The following is a 15,147-nucleotide window of genomic DNA, read 5'->3' on the forward strand; positions in this document are numbered from 1 at the left end:
TTTGAATTAATTAAATTAGGAAAACTTACAACAGTCTAGGGTGAATTCGAATGCCTTAGTATCCTTTCCACTGATACTTTAATATAAATTTTATAGTTTTCATAATTAAGTTAAATAGGACTAGTTACTAGTTAATCAAAATTTCATAAACCAATATAGTTCGGATTAGGTTAAGTACTATTTTAGTATTCAATTGTACCCAACACGCAATCTCTGTGGGATCGACCTCGTTCTTGCGCACCTATTACGATAGACCTCGTGCGCTTGCGAGTATTAGTATAAGTAAAATAGGATTTAATTAGCCTGTTTATTTAGGCCGGTTAATTTCCTCTCAAGAACTTTAGACGCTATAATTAGTAACCATCCTACACAAAGCGAAATTGAGGAGAAACCTAGATGTAGCAAAAGGTCAAGGACGTCAACGTATTTTGGACCTGATTTTCTAACATACTTGTTGGAAAATAATCCTCAAACGTTCAAGGAGGCAATGTCATCTCCAGAAGCTACTTATTGGAAAGAAGCAATAAATAGCGAGATTGAATCCATAATGCAAAATCATACATGGGAATTGGTGGATTTACCACCAGGTTCCAAGACTTTGGGATATAAGTGGATATTTACAAAGAAATTTAAGACTGATGGATCAATCGACAAGTATAAAGCTAGACTTGTGGTTAAAGGCTTTAGACAAAATGAAGGATTGGATTATTTTGGCACTTACTCTCCAGTTACAAGAATAATTTCCATAAGGATGCTAATAGCAATAGCATCAATACATGGATTTGAGATACATCAAATGGATGTAAAGACGACATTCTTGAATGGTGAGTTAGATGGAGAAATATACATGGAACAACCCGAAGGGTTTATTGCTCCTGGACAAGAAAGGAAAGTTTGCAAGCTTGTTAAATCTTTATATGGATTAAAGCAAGCACCTAAGCAATGACATGAGAAATTTAACAATGCAATGTTGTCAAACGGTTTCAAAATAAATGAGTGTGACAAGTATGTCTATGTCAAAAGCACTCAAAAGGAATGTGTCATTGTTTGTCTCTATGTAGACGATATGCTAATTTTGGGTAGTAACATGAATGTCATAAAATCAACCAAAACAAATGTTGTCTAGTAAGTTTAACATGAAAGATTTAGGTGTCACTGATGTTATCCTAGGAATTAAGATCTCTAGGACAGAGGATGGACTTGTTTTATCACAATCTCATTACATTGAGACGATTCTTGAAAAGTTTAAGAAATATAACATCACACCAAAAAGGTCACCAGTTGACGTAAATCTTCATTTAGCCAAAAATACTGAAGATAGCATATCTCAACTAGAATACTCTCGTATACTTGGCAGTTTAATGTATGTCATGAACTGTATAAGGCCTGACATAGCATACTCTGTGAGCAAGCTAAGTCGATATACGAGTAATCCTAGTAGAGATCATTGGACTGCCATACTGAGAGTTTTGGGATACTTAAAGTATACTCAGAATTTTGGTCTACACTATACAAGATATCCAGCCGTTCCAGAAGGGTACTGCGATTCTAATTGGATATCTGACACTAAAGACTCAAAGTCCATAAGTGGATATGTCTTTACACTTGGAGGTGCAGCTGTTTCTTGGAAATCTTCAAAACAAACGTGCATAGCGAGGTCCACTATGGAATCAGAATTCATTGCATTGGACAAGGCTGGAGAAGAAGTAGAGTGGCTTCAAAATTTCTTAGAGGATATTCCAAACTGGGCTAAACCTGTGCCAGCAGTGTTTATACACTATGACAGCCAATCTGCTATTAGAAGAGCACAGAGTAGCATGTATAACGGGAAGTCTTGACACATACGTCGTAGACATAACACCGTTAGACAATTGCTCTCAAATGGAGTTATCTCAATCGACTATGTAAGGTCAAAAGATAACATTGCGGATCCGCTTACAAAAGGTTTAACAAGAGAGCAAGTAAAAATATTATCAAGGAGAATGGGCTTAAAGCCTTTGAGATAATCAACAAAGAGTCATCATAATGGAAAAACCAACCTAGTTGACTGGAGATCCCAAGATCTAGGTTCAATGGGCCAACTGAATTATGTTTGTGACTCAGTTAGCACTGGAGAGTAATATTATACTATAACCCATTCCTATATAAGACAGTGGATATCTGCCGTGAGAACCAGGATAAGTCCAGCTTTTAATGATTTACTATATCTTGGAAAGTTATGTTATCCAAGTGGAGTATTGCAGGATACTTTTTATAGAAATCACCTATGTTAGTCGCGAAAGTGGGACCGCTTCTATGAGAATTTTAAAGGCAAATGTCTCAAAAAGCACTATCTCAAAACCAAGAAGTGTTCGAGGCCAAAATGAACACAAACGCGTGAGAACCAACAAGATTTACTAACGTGAAGATGATTGTCTAGGTTTATACAAACGGTGGTTACAGTTCAAGGACATTAATTGAAGTCTACCGATCGTCTAATTAAATCCGATCATCTTTCACTAAGGCAAGTTCAAGGCCTCCCATGCTACTTGACCTGATGCGGTATCCTTTCATTTGTAAAAGAATAGAAATCTGATGTTTATGATAGAAGAAGCCAAATTTTCATTCATGTGGGGGATTGTTAGAAAAATGATTTGCTCAAATCCATTTGAGATATGAATGAGTAATTTGTCTCCTAAGTTATCCCATATTGATCTGAAATGGGTTTCTGAAAAGAAACAGTACGTAAAGTGAGAAAAACCTTTTCAAAAGGATGCACTGGTTCAAAACAGTGCATTATGCCGAAAAGGTGCGACCTTTCGAAATGTGAACTGGTTTGAAACAGTGCATCATGCCGAAAAGGTGTGACCTTCGAAATAGGCACTTTGAAATAGTGCTTTATAAATGAAATGGTGTGTCTTTTTTCAAACATGTGACTTTTCAAAGAGTTGCTTACTTTTTCCCAAAGAGTCACCGTTGTTTGAAGAGGCACTACTCACCTATAAATAGTGGATGAATTTAGAGAGAAAGACACACCAGATCACACAGAGTTCTGATCTTTCTCTTCTCCCCCTGTTCTTAGTCAAATACTATGTTGTGTTCGCTGATTCTATAGAATTGAAGTGCTAGCTTTCTATAGAAGGAAATCCGTTCTATCTTGGGAGACAGTTTCCCATCAACCTTCAAGCACCGTGAGGGGGAAAATCTATCTTAAGGATATAGTGTATCTACACTAGGCTTGGATTTAATTAAGAAGTACAAGACACTTACAAGAGAAAAGGTTTGTATAGTTTGGTAATTGGTAAAGAGTAAGTACAATTAAGTTGTATATTCCTAACAAGAACTATGTGCTGAAAGCCAACAATCTGAATCAACTGAAACAATTGGGCGTTCTAAAGGAGCTTCACTGCACTCGTCACACACCAGCAGATATGTGGTATTGCGCTCTAGTTCTCTAATGCTCTTTTACGCACTGAAAGTGCTCCAGTTAGCATACTCAGAGCCAATCTTTGTTCAATTACTATTGCCTTTGTGAAGGCTACCATTACTCTGTAATCTTTCTTTTGGGAGTTGCCTTTTTTAGCATCTTGTTAATGGGGTAATCTTTTCAGATTGGGGTCTAAGTGAACTGTATACTGTTCAAGAAATAAAAATGAATCAATATTCATTGCAGGTGGCAATAAGGCAAGTAGCAAGCACTGGGATGGTTAACGCCAACAATCTAAATTAGCTGGAACAATTGGGCGCTCTAAAGGAGCTTCACTGCCCTTGTTACACACCAGAAGATATGTGGTACTGTAGTGTCTGAGTTTGTACGCTAGAATGAAGAGGCAATATCTAGATGAACTTTGCATTGTTTTCTTCTAAGGTAATATGCTTTTGAAATTGTTTTTCATGTTGTCAAAACATAAAAGGAGAGGAAAAACTATAAAGGGTAATAAAAAAATATATTAAAAAATCATTCAGATCTATTAAAAGTTTAAAATAAGTTACATATCCTATCCCAAATAAAAAAGTTACATAGAAGTTACATAAACAAAAGTTGAAGAAACAAAATTTAGGAGAAAAAAAACTAAAGATGCGAGAGTTTGACCTTTTTATTTTAAGCTTTTGCTATCACTGCTCGGCTGCTCTTCTATGGGGAAAGAATTATGTTTTATGTGATCGGAATCTATATATATACATGTATATTTTTTGTGTTAGAAGTCCTATACAATTACATTACTAACTCTATTTGCTTCTTTTGGTGTTGTACGGTTAGTAGAAGTTGTATTAGAAACAAACTCTTTATTAGAAATAGATATTTGAATAAGGGCTGGCTATATATGTTTTTTTTTTTTTTTTTTTTTTTAAGTGGAAATTTTATTGATAATGATAACGAGGATTACAAATAATTAGGACAAGCGTGCAACAAGTCAGCTAAAGTCCTTTCCTCGAATAGCAAATCCTATCCTTCTAAACACAAACTTCGTTGGAACCAAATTAACGCAAGTCCATAACCTTAAAACTCTTGAAAGCTCAACCGATATTGTTCCAAGAAACCGAAAGTGTCAAAACTAAACGGAATGAAACAATGTTGGTTAGCTATACAAGCTTCCTCATGCTTCTCTATCTTCCCCGCCACGCTCTCTTAGGCTTCTCCCACCTCAAAGACTCCATTCCCAAGCCCTACCAACGGAGAGAGGCTCCACATCAACACACGATGTCTCCCCTCGGACCAATGTAGATCAATACATCCGCAGGGCGATGTAGATCTTCCCTCATTCGGATCGGTGAGAAAATTAACGGGAGCCTCCTTTTTCACTTGTACCCCCCTCCGAATGCATCACATAAAATATCTCCGACATAATCATGTCGGTATTTGAAACCCGAAAATGTCCGCAATGTCTGCATGGTCCCCGAAAGCATCTAGTCTACTCTTTTTGCAAACGGGGCATAGACCACCATCGAGTACAAAGGAATCATGAGACGGTGCATCGAGAATAGAACGATACTCCACCGGGCGACATATCTTTCCCAAGTCCCTCCATCGGAATAGCAAGTAGAAAATCTTTTGCGTTTCGGATTTCCAAGCATCCAATGACTGCTTTTTGACGAGCAGATAACACAAACTCCCTCTCAAGACCAGCAACAATCTTACCATAGAATGCTTCCGCCAAAACTTTTTGTGGTTTTGAGGGGACGGTAGCATTCACAATAACCGAGGTCAAAATCGGGCAGACACATACTCAATGCACTGCTAGCAACATCAAGAATCTCATCCAAAGGCACTGGCCCACAACTCCGAAGAATGTGGTTCTGAAGCTCAGAAGTCTGACAACGAGAGGCCACAAAAGCAAAAGTAGAGACATCAGTGGCACAATAAATACCTAGCCCACCAAGACGTACTGGGAGTGTCGATAAACGCCACTGCAAATCACCGAAGCAAGGACCATCAGAAACCACAATACCTGCCGGAGAATCATTTGCGAGATGCCGATCAAAAGTCTTGGCTGCCTCTCTAAAAAGGGATGGTGGGTTTTTTACAGCGGAAGAATAAACACATTCCGGTTGTAGGAGATGTAAGGATTGCTACATAGAATAATTTTTTATTTGATTGATAATCATATGAAGCTGAAGATATTTTAGCCATTTGCATCAAGCTCAAACTTCCTTCTTGCATCTTGGCAAAGCACACACTATAATAAGAGGTAGAGATCTATTAGTAGCATATTCGATCAAACGGGTGATTTTCTCAGCCTACTACGGATCCCATACTGCCCCCATAAACTGAAAATCCATAATCCCAATTGCTATGGAAATACCGTTTAGTTGACCTATGCCTGTTTGAAAACCTCGCTTAACCACTTTTTTTTGATAAGAATCAATACGATCTTTATAGAGTTCCTCCTCCTCAAATGAAATTCAATGGGATCCACGGAAACCATGTCCTCGTCCATAGCACCCCAAGTGCCCGGATCAATCAAAAGTTCGATTCTTTCTCGAACCACTCATTTTCAAATGATATCCACATTGTTCACAAATATTAAGTTTTAACCTAAAAAATTTCTTATAATTTAATCCATAACAATTTTCGCATTGAACCCACAAATGCCTATTTTTTTGCTTATATCAAGATCAATATCTTCCTATCATATCGAAATCACTTCCATTTGCGCTAGTTTGTATATTTGAAACTCTCGCCATGTCAATACTATTTACGCTTTCACTACAAATGTAACTATAAATATAACTCTTACTGTAATTGTTTCTACCGCTTGAAATGGAACTATCCATATTTATTTCAGAATCGAAGATAATTCTCAATGCAACTAGTAATGTGATTATTCCAACTATATTGAGTATCATACATGTAACGGTCATAGTAGTGATTGTCACTCTTAAACCCATCATTTGGATAACTAGAAAAAAACTTTCCAGTTCACTTTAAAAGAAGCGATCATTTTCAATCTCAAAAATTTTATTTTCAATATCAAAATATATGGAATAATTTTCACCATTACTATCCCTAACTAAAAAAGTGTCATCGAGATCAAACTCCGAATGTCTCTCGATACCAAAAAAAATGATCAACATTATTAGAGCTATCATCCCAACCATGAATCATATTATTCATAACGGGGGTCTTCACTCCCGTTGGTATTTTCAATGGGACCAATACCGCTAGTGATTTAATTACTTAGCCCACACTGTGTTCTAACTCTTCCTTAGACAACATTGAATTGAACCACCATTTTTCCATAGAGCCTTCCTGCCCCCTATTTGAATGAAAATACAATAGATGAATAGCCGTTCGATGAATAATCATTTGAAAATTTCCTCTCGGAATAAGCATATAGATCCAATAACTAGGATCATTAACTAATAACGAGTAAGTATTGAAAGAAATGATTCTATTGTGTAAATCGGGGTATCACTTCACTATAGATGATGGCACCCCTTCTTCAATTCGAAATATAAAGAGAGGTTTCTCCCATGTTGTGAACAAATTTTCATCGAAAAGATAAATATTTTTTCTCTCTTATATTATATATATTCTTATATTATAAATATGAAGAATTACTTTTCTTATAATTTCGTACAATAATAAGTTTCTAGTGCAACACCTTACGAAAAGGACAATATAACGGGGGTGGGTAGGGGCGTTGTGCTCCTTGGCTCAATCCACGGTATATAAATATCAAATAATCTACCAATCCCAAGACCCATAGGATTAATTATGGATCCAACAATAGAAAGACACATTTTGGTTGTTTATTCTTAATAATTAAATTATATATGATATGAAAAATATAGTAACTACGGGCCTCATTCTTTATTCAGTTCGGCTCAATTCTTTTACTAAAAGAATTGAGCCGAGTTTAATTGCAATTCAATTAAGGTAACGAGCGGTAATTAAATTACTAGATTACGATTACAAAGTGTCCATTGCTTCAAATTCAATTTGATCTCCTTCCATACTTCACAAGCAGCAGCTAGTTCAAGGCTCCATTTGCAAGCCTCGCGGATAATTTCATTACCTTCACGAGCAAGATCCGTCCCTCATTACGAGCTTGTACCACGGGCTTCTAGGGCTACTCGATTAGCTACGGCACCGGTGCATTTCCCCAAGGGTGTCCTAAAGTTCCTCCACCGAACTGTAGTACGGAATCATCCCCAAAGATCTCGGTCAAAGCAGGCATATGCCAAACGTGAATACCCCCTGAAGCAACAAAGCGCAAACACCTGGTAGAGATACCCAATCTTGAGTGAAGTAAATACCGCGACTTCGGTCTTTTTCAATAAAATCGTCGCGTAGTAAATCAACAAAGCCTAGGGTGATCTCTCTTTCCCCTTCTAGTTTACCTACTACGGTCCCAGAGTGAATATGATCTCCACCGGACATACGTAACGCTTTAGCTAGTACACGGAAATGTATACCATGATTCTTCTGTCTATCAATAACTGCATGCATTGCGGTGAATGTGAAGAAGTAGACCATTATCTCGGCAATAATGAGACAAGCTAGTATTTGCGGTGAATCCCCGTTAAGTAGTCATGCATTACGATGGGCACTCCCAACTCTCGGCAAATACAGCCCTTTTTATCATTTCTTCGCATGTACCCACATTCAAGTAATGTCCTTTGATTTCACTGGTTTCGGCTTGTGCTTTATAAATTGCTTCAAAGACAAAATAGGAACGGTCTCTCCAACGCATAAATGGTTGGGAGTTCACGTTCTCATCATCCTTGGTAAAATCAAGTCCACCGGGAGACATTCATAAACCGCTTCTACCGTAGTTCTTAGCGGATAATCCCAATTTTGGTTTAATAGTACATCCCAATAGGGGACGACCATACTTGTTCAATTTATCTCTCTCAACTTGGATACCATGGGGCGCCCCGAAAGTTTTAACATAAGCAACAGGAATTCGCAGATCCTCCAAACGTAGAAGCGTGGCTTTGAACCCAAAAACATTACCCACAATGGAAGTAAACATGTTAGTAACGAGAACCCTCTTCAAAAGGTCTAAAGGATAGGCTACATAACAAATATATTGATTTTCTTCTCCAGCAACGGCTCGATGTCGTAGCATCGTCCTTGTAACGATCAAGGCTGGTAAGTCCATCGGTCCACCACGGTTGTCCATGTACCTGTAGAGAAGATTCGGCATTTCTGGCATATGCTTCTTCGGTGGAACTCCGGGTTGAGGAGTTACTTTCGGAATGCTGCCAGAAGTATCGATATCTTTGGGTGTATATTGAGGAGTATAATAAGTCAATTTGTAATCTTTAACGCCCGCTTTGAAGCCAACACTTGCTTTAGTCTCTGTTTGTGGTGACATAAGTCCCTCCCTATAACTCATGAATTAAGAATTCTCACAAGGACAAGGTCTACTCGACATGGATTAGGCTTTAATGAAAACCTTTCACAGAATCCTTCACAAAATTATCAACAAATCTTATCAACTAATTGAATGGTTCGTTATTACACCATGGTATTTGATTCGCCAAATACATCATTATTGTATACTATTTTATATGTATGGCGCAACCCAATCCCCTTTTTTGCAAGTTTTGAATCACTCACTTTGTAAATATATATATATATAAATTAAGTAAATATCTAAATAAAAAGAAATTAACTCTTGACAGTGATATATGTTGTAGTTGTATATCTAAATCCTAGATGTGAAAATATGTGGAATTTATCCATGAATGAAAAAAAGGTATTATATATAAGTATAAAAAGAACAAGTGTAAATAGATATGATGAAATAAAAAACAGCGGCCAATGTCATAAAAATGATGAATCATAATAATTCTTATCCATCTACTTTATTTTTGAAAATGCACTCATTGAATGAGTAAACAATTGAATTGGATTCAGTTGGATGGTACCAACAAAATAGAGTACTCACTTCCATTTCTTATTGAATTAACCGACCCACTTGCTATCGGACATTTTTTATTTTATTACTGTTTTGCAAAAAATTTCGACATATAATACTTTATTATTATTATGAAAATAAATCCTACTATTTCTGGTCACGGGTTTCCGCACTTGAAGAAAAACCTCGGGCGTTCGCTCAAATAATTGGTCCGTATCGATGTATCCTTTCCGTGGGAAAGATGCCTAATATTTACAATGCTTTGGTAGTTAAAGGTCAAGATCTTGTTGGCCACAAATTAACGTAACTTGCGAGGTACAGCAATTATTAGGAAATAATCGAAGTTAGGGTCTGTAGCTATGAGTCGCGACAGACGGTCGATGAGAGGAATGGAAGTGATTGACACGGGGAGCTCCTCCTCGAGTGTTCGGTCGGTGGAGGCGACTCTCGGACCAATTTTCAATGTTCTTGGAGAACACGTTGATAATTTGGGTCCTCAGAGATACTTCGCACAACATCTCCTATTCATAGATCTCCTGCCTTTATACGCTTAGATACCAAATTATCTATTTTTGAAATGGGGATTAAAGTAGTGGATCTTTTAGCTCCTTATCGCCGTGGAGGAAAAATCGGGCTATTCGGGGTGGAGTGGGTAAAAGCGATTACTCATCATGGAATTGATCAACAACATTGCCAAAGCTCATGGAGGTGTATCCGTATTTGGTGAGTGGGCGTAACGTTCGCTGAAGGAAATGATCTTTACATGGAAATGAAAGAATCGAGAGTGATTAATGAACAAAATATTTCGAATCAAAAGTAGCTCTAGTCTATGGTCGATGAATGAACCGCCGGAGCTCGTATGAGAGTTGGTTTGACTGCCCTAACCATGGCGGAATATTTCGGGATGTTAATGAACAAGACGTGCTTCTATTTATCGACAATATTTTTCGTTTCGTCCAAGCGGGATCCGAAGTATCCGCTTTATTAGGAAGAATCGCCCGAAGAATGTGTTTTTTTTTTTTTTTTTTTTTTTTTTTTTTTTTTTTTTTTTTTTTTTTTTTTTTTTTTTTTTTGTCTTAGAAGTCATATACAATTAGAATACTAAGTCTATTTGTCACTTTTGGAGTTGTAAGGTTAGTACAAGTTGTATTAGAAACAAACTCTTTATTAGATAGAATATTGGAAATGGTCAATATTAGAAATAGATAGATAAATATTTGAATATGGGCTGGATATGGGTTGAACATTGGAAATGAGTGTATATTGCGGGCCTACCTTTTCATGGTAGGACAGATTCCATTATCTTGTTGTCCTAAAGAGTAAAGGGGATGAGCAGTGGGTATACACTCCACTGTAGTGTGCTTCAAGGGGATCTAGAACCTTGGGGAAAGCTCGTTTGTCACTATATTAGCAATGGCTAAGGAGAAAATGAAAATAAAGGAAATATTCAAATAAGCTGATCAACACTATTTAATTACTGAAAATAAAGTAACACTATGGATCAATTTTCCACGTCAAAAAGTTAGAATGATCATAGCTCTAAAAGGCCTTCAGGAGTGCTTAGCAAATCCCAACATTCACACAACTAATCAAATAGTACGTCCTTAATTATATTTAGAGTTGGGTAGATTTTGGGAAGTGATTAATTTAAAAGAGGTTCAGTATTAAAACCATAATTGCTTAATGTACTTACTACCTAGCAAGCTTAAAATAACATGAAGTGAATTTTTGATAGTGAGAGAGTTCGCGCGCTTCTATTTTTATGGTTCGAGGGGAGAGATGGAAGAAAGTCATGCTTTTAAGAATTGTATGGATATCTCATTGCCTCAAATAGGGAAAGACAAAAAAGTATGAAGTAGTTGTCCTTAGTTATGAGCATAGCTAATAATAGTGTTCCTTAGTATTGTTTAATGAACAATCAAATAAAGTAACTGGTATACGGTTCACTGTGATGTGCGTATTAATAATATTTTAGTACTTTATTAGGAATTATCATAACAATGTGATAAATATGTTGCAGGGGTTGAATAACTAATATAAAAAATTCTGTTCAATTGTCTATCAAATTTAAGGGAAAAGTTGCTGCTTTCTACAGCTTGTGTAGCACTTGCTTCATTGAAAAATATAGAGGCAAGGTTCTTTTCTCTTCCTAATATATCTATATACGTTCTCAGTAGTTGTCAATCATTCTCTTATTACCGTTACGAATTCTTTGCGTTTATGTAAATTTCTAAATGATCTGTTGCACATAGTTGGTCCAAATAGGGGACATCCTGTTGAAGGCTCCAATAATACTACTGTTTTTATTACTATTTTTTTTCTTTATAAAAGATTTGCGACATTCAGCTAGAATCCTTCTAAAGTGGATTCTAACTAGCGATAATTTAGCTAAAGTTAATACGATTCTTACATTCAGCTAGAGCACTAGATAATTTAGAATGACATTCTAACTAACCCTAAACCCTAAGCCCACAAAAGGACTCGAGGCTGGCGGCGCCTTCGCGTGGGTCGCGCCAAAAACATCTTGGACCATGAGCGAAGTCGCTTTACTCTGGCCTTGGTAGCTCGGCCCCGACCGAAAACCAGAAAAAACTCTTTTTTCTCTACATTCTCCACCTCGGTGAGGTTTTAATACATAAAACCAAGCCGAACACATCCAGCAAGATCACATCCAGTAGGAACACCTCCAAAGAAGGAAGACTTCGCGATCAACTGCCCCGAAGGGCTATGTCCACACAGGGCTTTTTCAAACATGTAGGATTTGGAGCAAGTCCAAACAGTGTTGGAACTTAACTCCGGTGACAACTTTTGTCAGCATATCAGCAGGATTGTCATGGGTGTCTACTTTCTCAAGTGCTACATCACCATCCTCAACGACATCCCGTATAAAGTGATAACGGACATCAATATGCTTGGTCCGACCATGATGAACTTGGTTCTTCGCCAAATGAATAGCACTCTGACTATCACAATACAAAGCAACACTGTTCTGCTCAATACCCAAATCATCTAGAAGACCTCGAAGCCATAATGCCTCTTTCACAGCCTCTGCCACTGCCATATACTCGCCTCCGGTAGTAGATAGAGCAATTGTAGCCTAGCATAGACCTCCAACTAACCGGTGCACCATGCATCATAAACACATAACCGGTGAGTCGATCGTCGCCTATCTAGATCACCGCATAATCGAATCCACAAACCCACTGACATAACAAGTGCCTCCACCATAAGCTAATCCCACATCCAAGGTACACTTCAAGTACCTTAGTACCCATTTCACTGCCTCCCAATGTTGCTTCCCAGGATTTGCCATATACCTGCTGACAACACTAATCTGCTGTGGAAATGTCCGGCGCAGCACACCCATATAACATACATCAAACTGCCCACGACACTTGCATAAGGAACATTTGCCATATGCTTTTGTTCCTCCACCGAACTAGGAGAGAACTTAGATGAAAGCCTAAAATGCCCAGCTAAAGGTGTAGAAACCGACTTTGCATTCTCCATACCAAATCGAGAAATTACTTTCTGAATGTATTTCTTCTGAGATACAACTATTCGTTGCTTCTTCCTATCTCTGTCAATCTCCATGCCCGGTATCTTCTTGGCTCCACCTAAGTCTTTCATCTCAAACTCAGAGCTAAGTTGAGATTTCAACTTGTCTATCTCCACCATGCTTTTGGAAGCAATAAGCATGTCATCCACATAATAAAGGGGAGATAGATGAAGTCATTACCACAAAGCCTTCTAAAGTAGACACAGCAGTCATACTTACTTCGGGTGTACTTATGTTGCATCATGAATGTGTCAAAGCGCTTGTACCATTGCCTGGGTGATTGCTTTAACCCGTACAGTGACCGATTCAATTTGCATACATAATCTTCTTTCAAGAACGCGACAAACCCTTCAGGTTGTCTCATATAGATCTCTTCTTCCAAGTCCCCATGCAAGAAAGCAGTTTTCACATCAAGTTGCTCTAACTCCAAGTTGAAGTGAGCAACTAAACTCAATAACACACGAATGGACGTATGTTTGACCACCGGGGAAAATACCTCATTGTAGTCGACTCCTTCCTTCTGTGAAAAACCCTTTGCTACCACTCTTGCCTTGTACCCGATCTTTATCCGGACTCGGGGAAGGACCTCTTTCTTTCGAACACCCATTTACTGCCGATAGTCCTTTTGCCCTTTGGCAATAAAACTAGGTCCCATGTGTGATTTTTATCAAGAGATTCCATCTCTGCTTGCATAGCTACCAACCAATCTCTGTAATGAGCATCTCTAACAGCTTCCTTGAAGCTATCTGGCTCATCATCTTCGATATTCAGTGCATATGCCACTAAATCCACCTGACCATAGTGTTTCACGGCTTCGTGCCCATACTTGTGCACTTCTTTAACTTGTCTCGTGGCCTAAGATTCACCACTACAAGTTCATGGATGCTCTTGCTCTTCTTCCTGTTGCTATGTGGTTCCATGATTTGGTACCTCATCATGATCTAACCAGTCATCTGCTGCATCAGACAACTCAAGCTCAGTAGCTTGAACTTCTATAGACTCACCATTCTGCCCACCTTCCTACTTCCGGCTACCGAAGATAACACGTAAGTCTCATCAAAGGTAACATCTCTATTGACCCGGGGAACTTGTGGTCTTCTAGACACCACAATCTATATCCCTTTACCCCATTTTATGCTTTAAGAATATATGGCCTTCTTAGCTCTAGGATCTAGCTTGTCGTCCCTCACATGGTAGTAAGTCATGTCGATCCAAACACTCGCAAAATACTATAATCACCGGGTTACGACCACACCTCATAAGGTGTCTTGCAATCTATAGTCGATGCGGTGACCTATCAGACATAATGCACGCCACCGCGCCATGGACCCTTTGCATCATACTTTTCTTTGCCTGGGGCATTAGATAATAAACATCTTGCTCTTTCAAGCAAAGTTCTATTCATCCTCTCTGCCATTCCATTCTCATTGGCGTGCCCCCCTGGTATCCGGTGTTTGAAATTCCACATTTACGCCTGAAACTCTTGGAAAGGTCCATAGGTATACTTTCGATTACCATTGTCGGACCGTAATGTCTTTACCTTCCTATCCGTGCGATTCTCAACCCTTGCCTTCCACTTCTTAAATGTCTCAAACACTTCATCTTTCGATTTCATCATATACACCCACACATATAGCGAGTATGATCATCAATGAATGAGACATAATAGCGGTTACCTCCCCTTGGAAGCCACCTTGGAGGGTCCCCAAACATCCGTGATGCACATAGTCAAGGATGCCTCGTTGTCGTGTTGCTTGCTTGACTTGAACTTGACTATCGCACTACTTCCCATATCTGCTTGATGCTCATTTAACCCCATACTTGGCTTCTTCAAGTTCTTCAAGAACCCTCGCCAGCCTTACTCGGACAAACCGCTTTTCACTCATATGCCCTAAACGATATGCCATATCTTAGTGCACTCGGAATCATTACTACATGCACCCACATCTACATCGCTTTATCACCGTACTACCTATCGAGTATACAAGGTTCTATATTTTTGACCCTTCATAACAACTAAAGAGCCATTAACAATATGTAGGACTCCACCTTCGCCCACAAACTTGTAGCCTTTGGAGTCCAAGGTACCAAGAGAAATAAGACTTTTCTTTAGCTCAGGAACATGTCTCACATCGGTTAAAGTACTCACTACACCATCATACATCTTGACCCGTATAGTTCCAATTCCTACCGTCTTACAAACAACGTCATTACCCATTAAAACGGAACCACCATCAA

The sequence above is a fragment of the Coptis chinensis genome, chromosome 9, assembly GCF_015680905.1.
Source record: "Coptis chinensis isolate HL-2020 chromosome 9, ASM1568090v1, whole genome shotgun sequence".
Classification (NCBI taxonomy): domain Eukaryota; kingdom Viridiplantae; phylum Streptophyta; class Magnoliopsida; order Ranunculales; family Ranunculaceae; genus Coptis; species Coptis chinensis.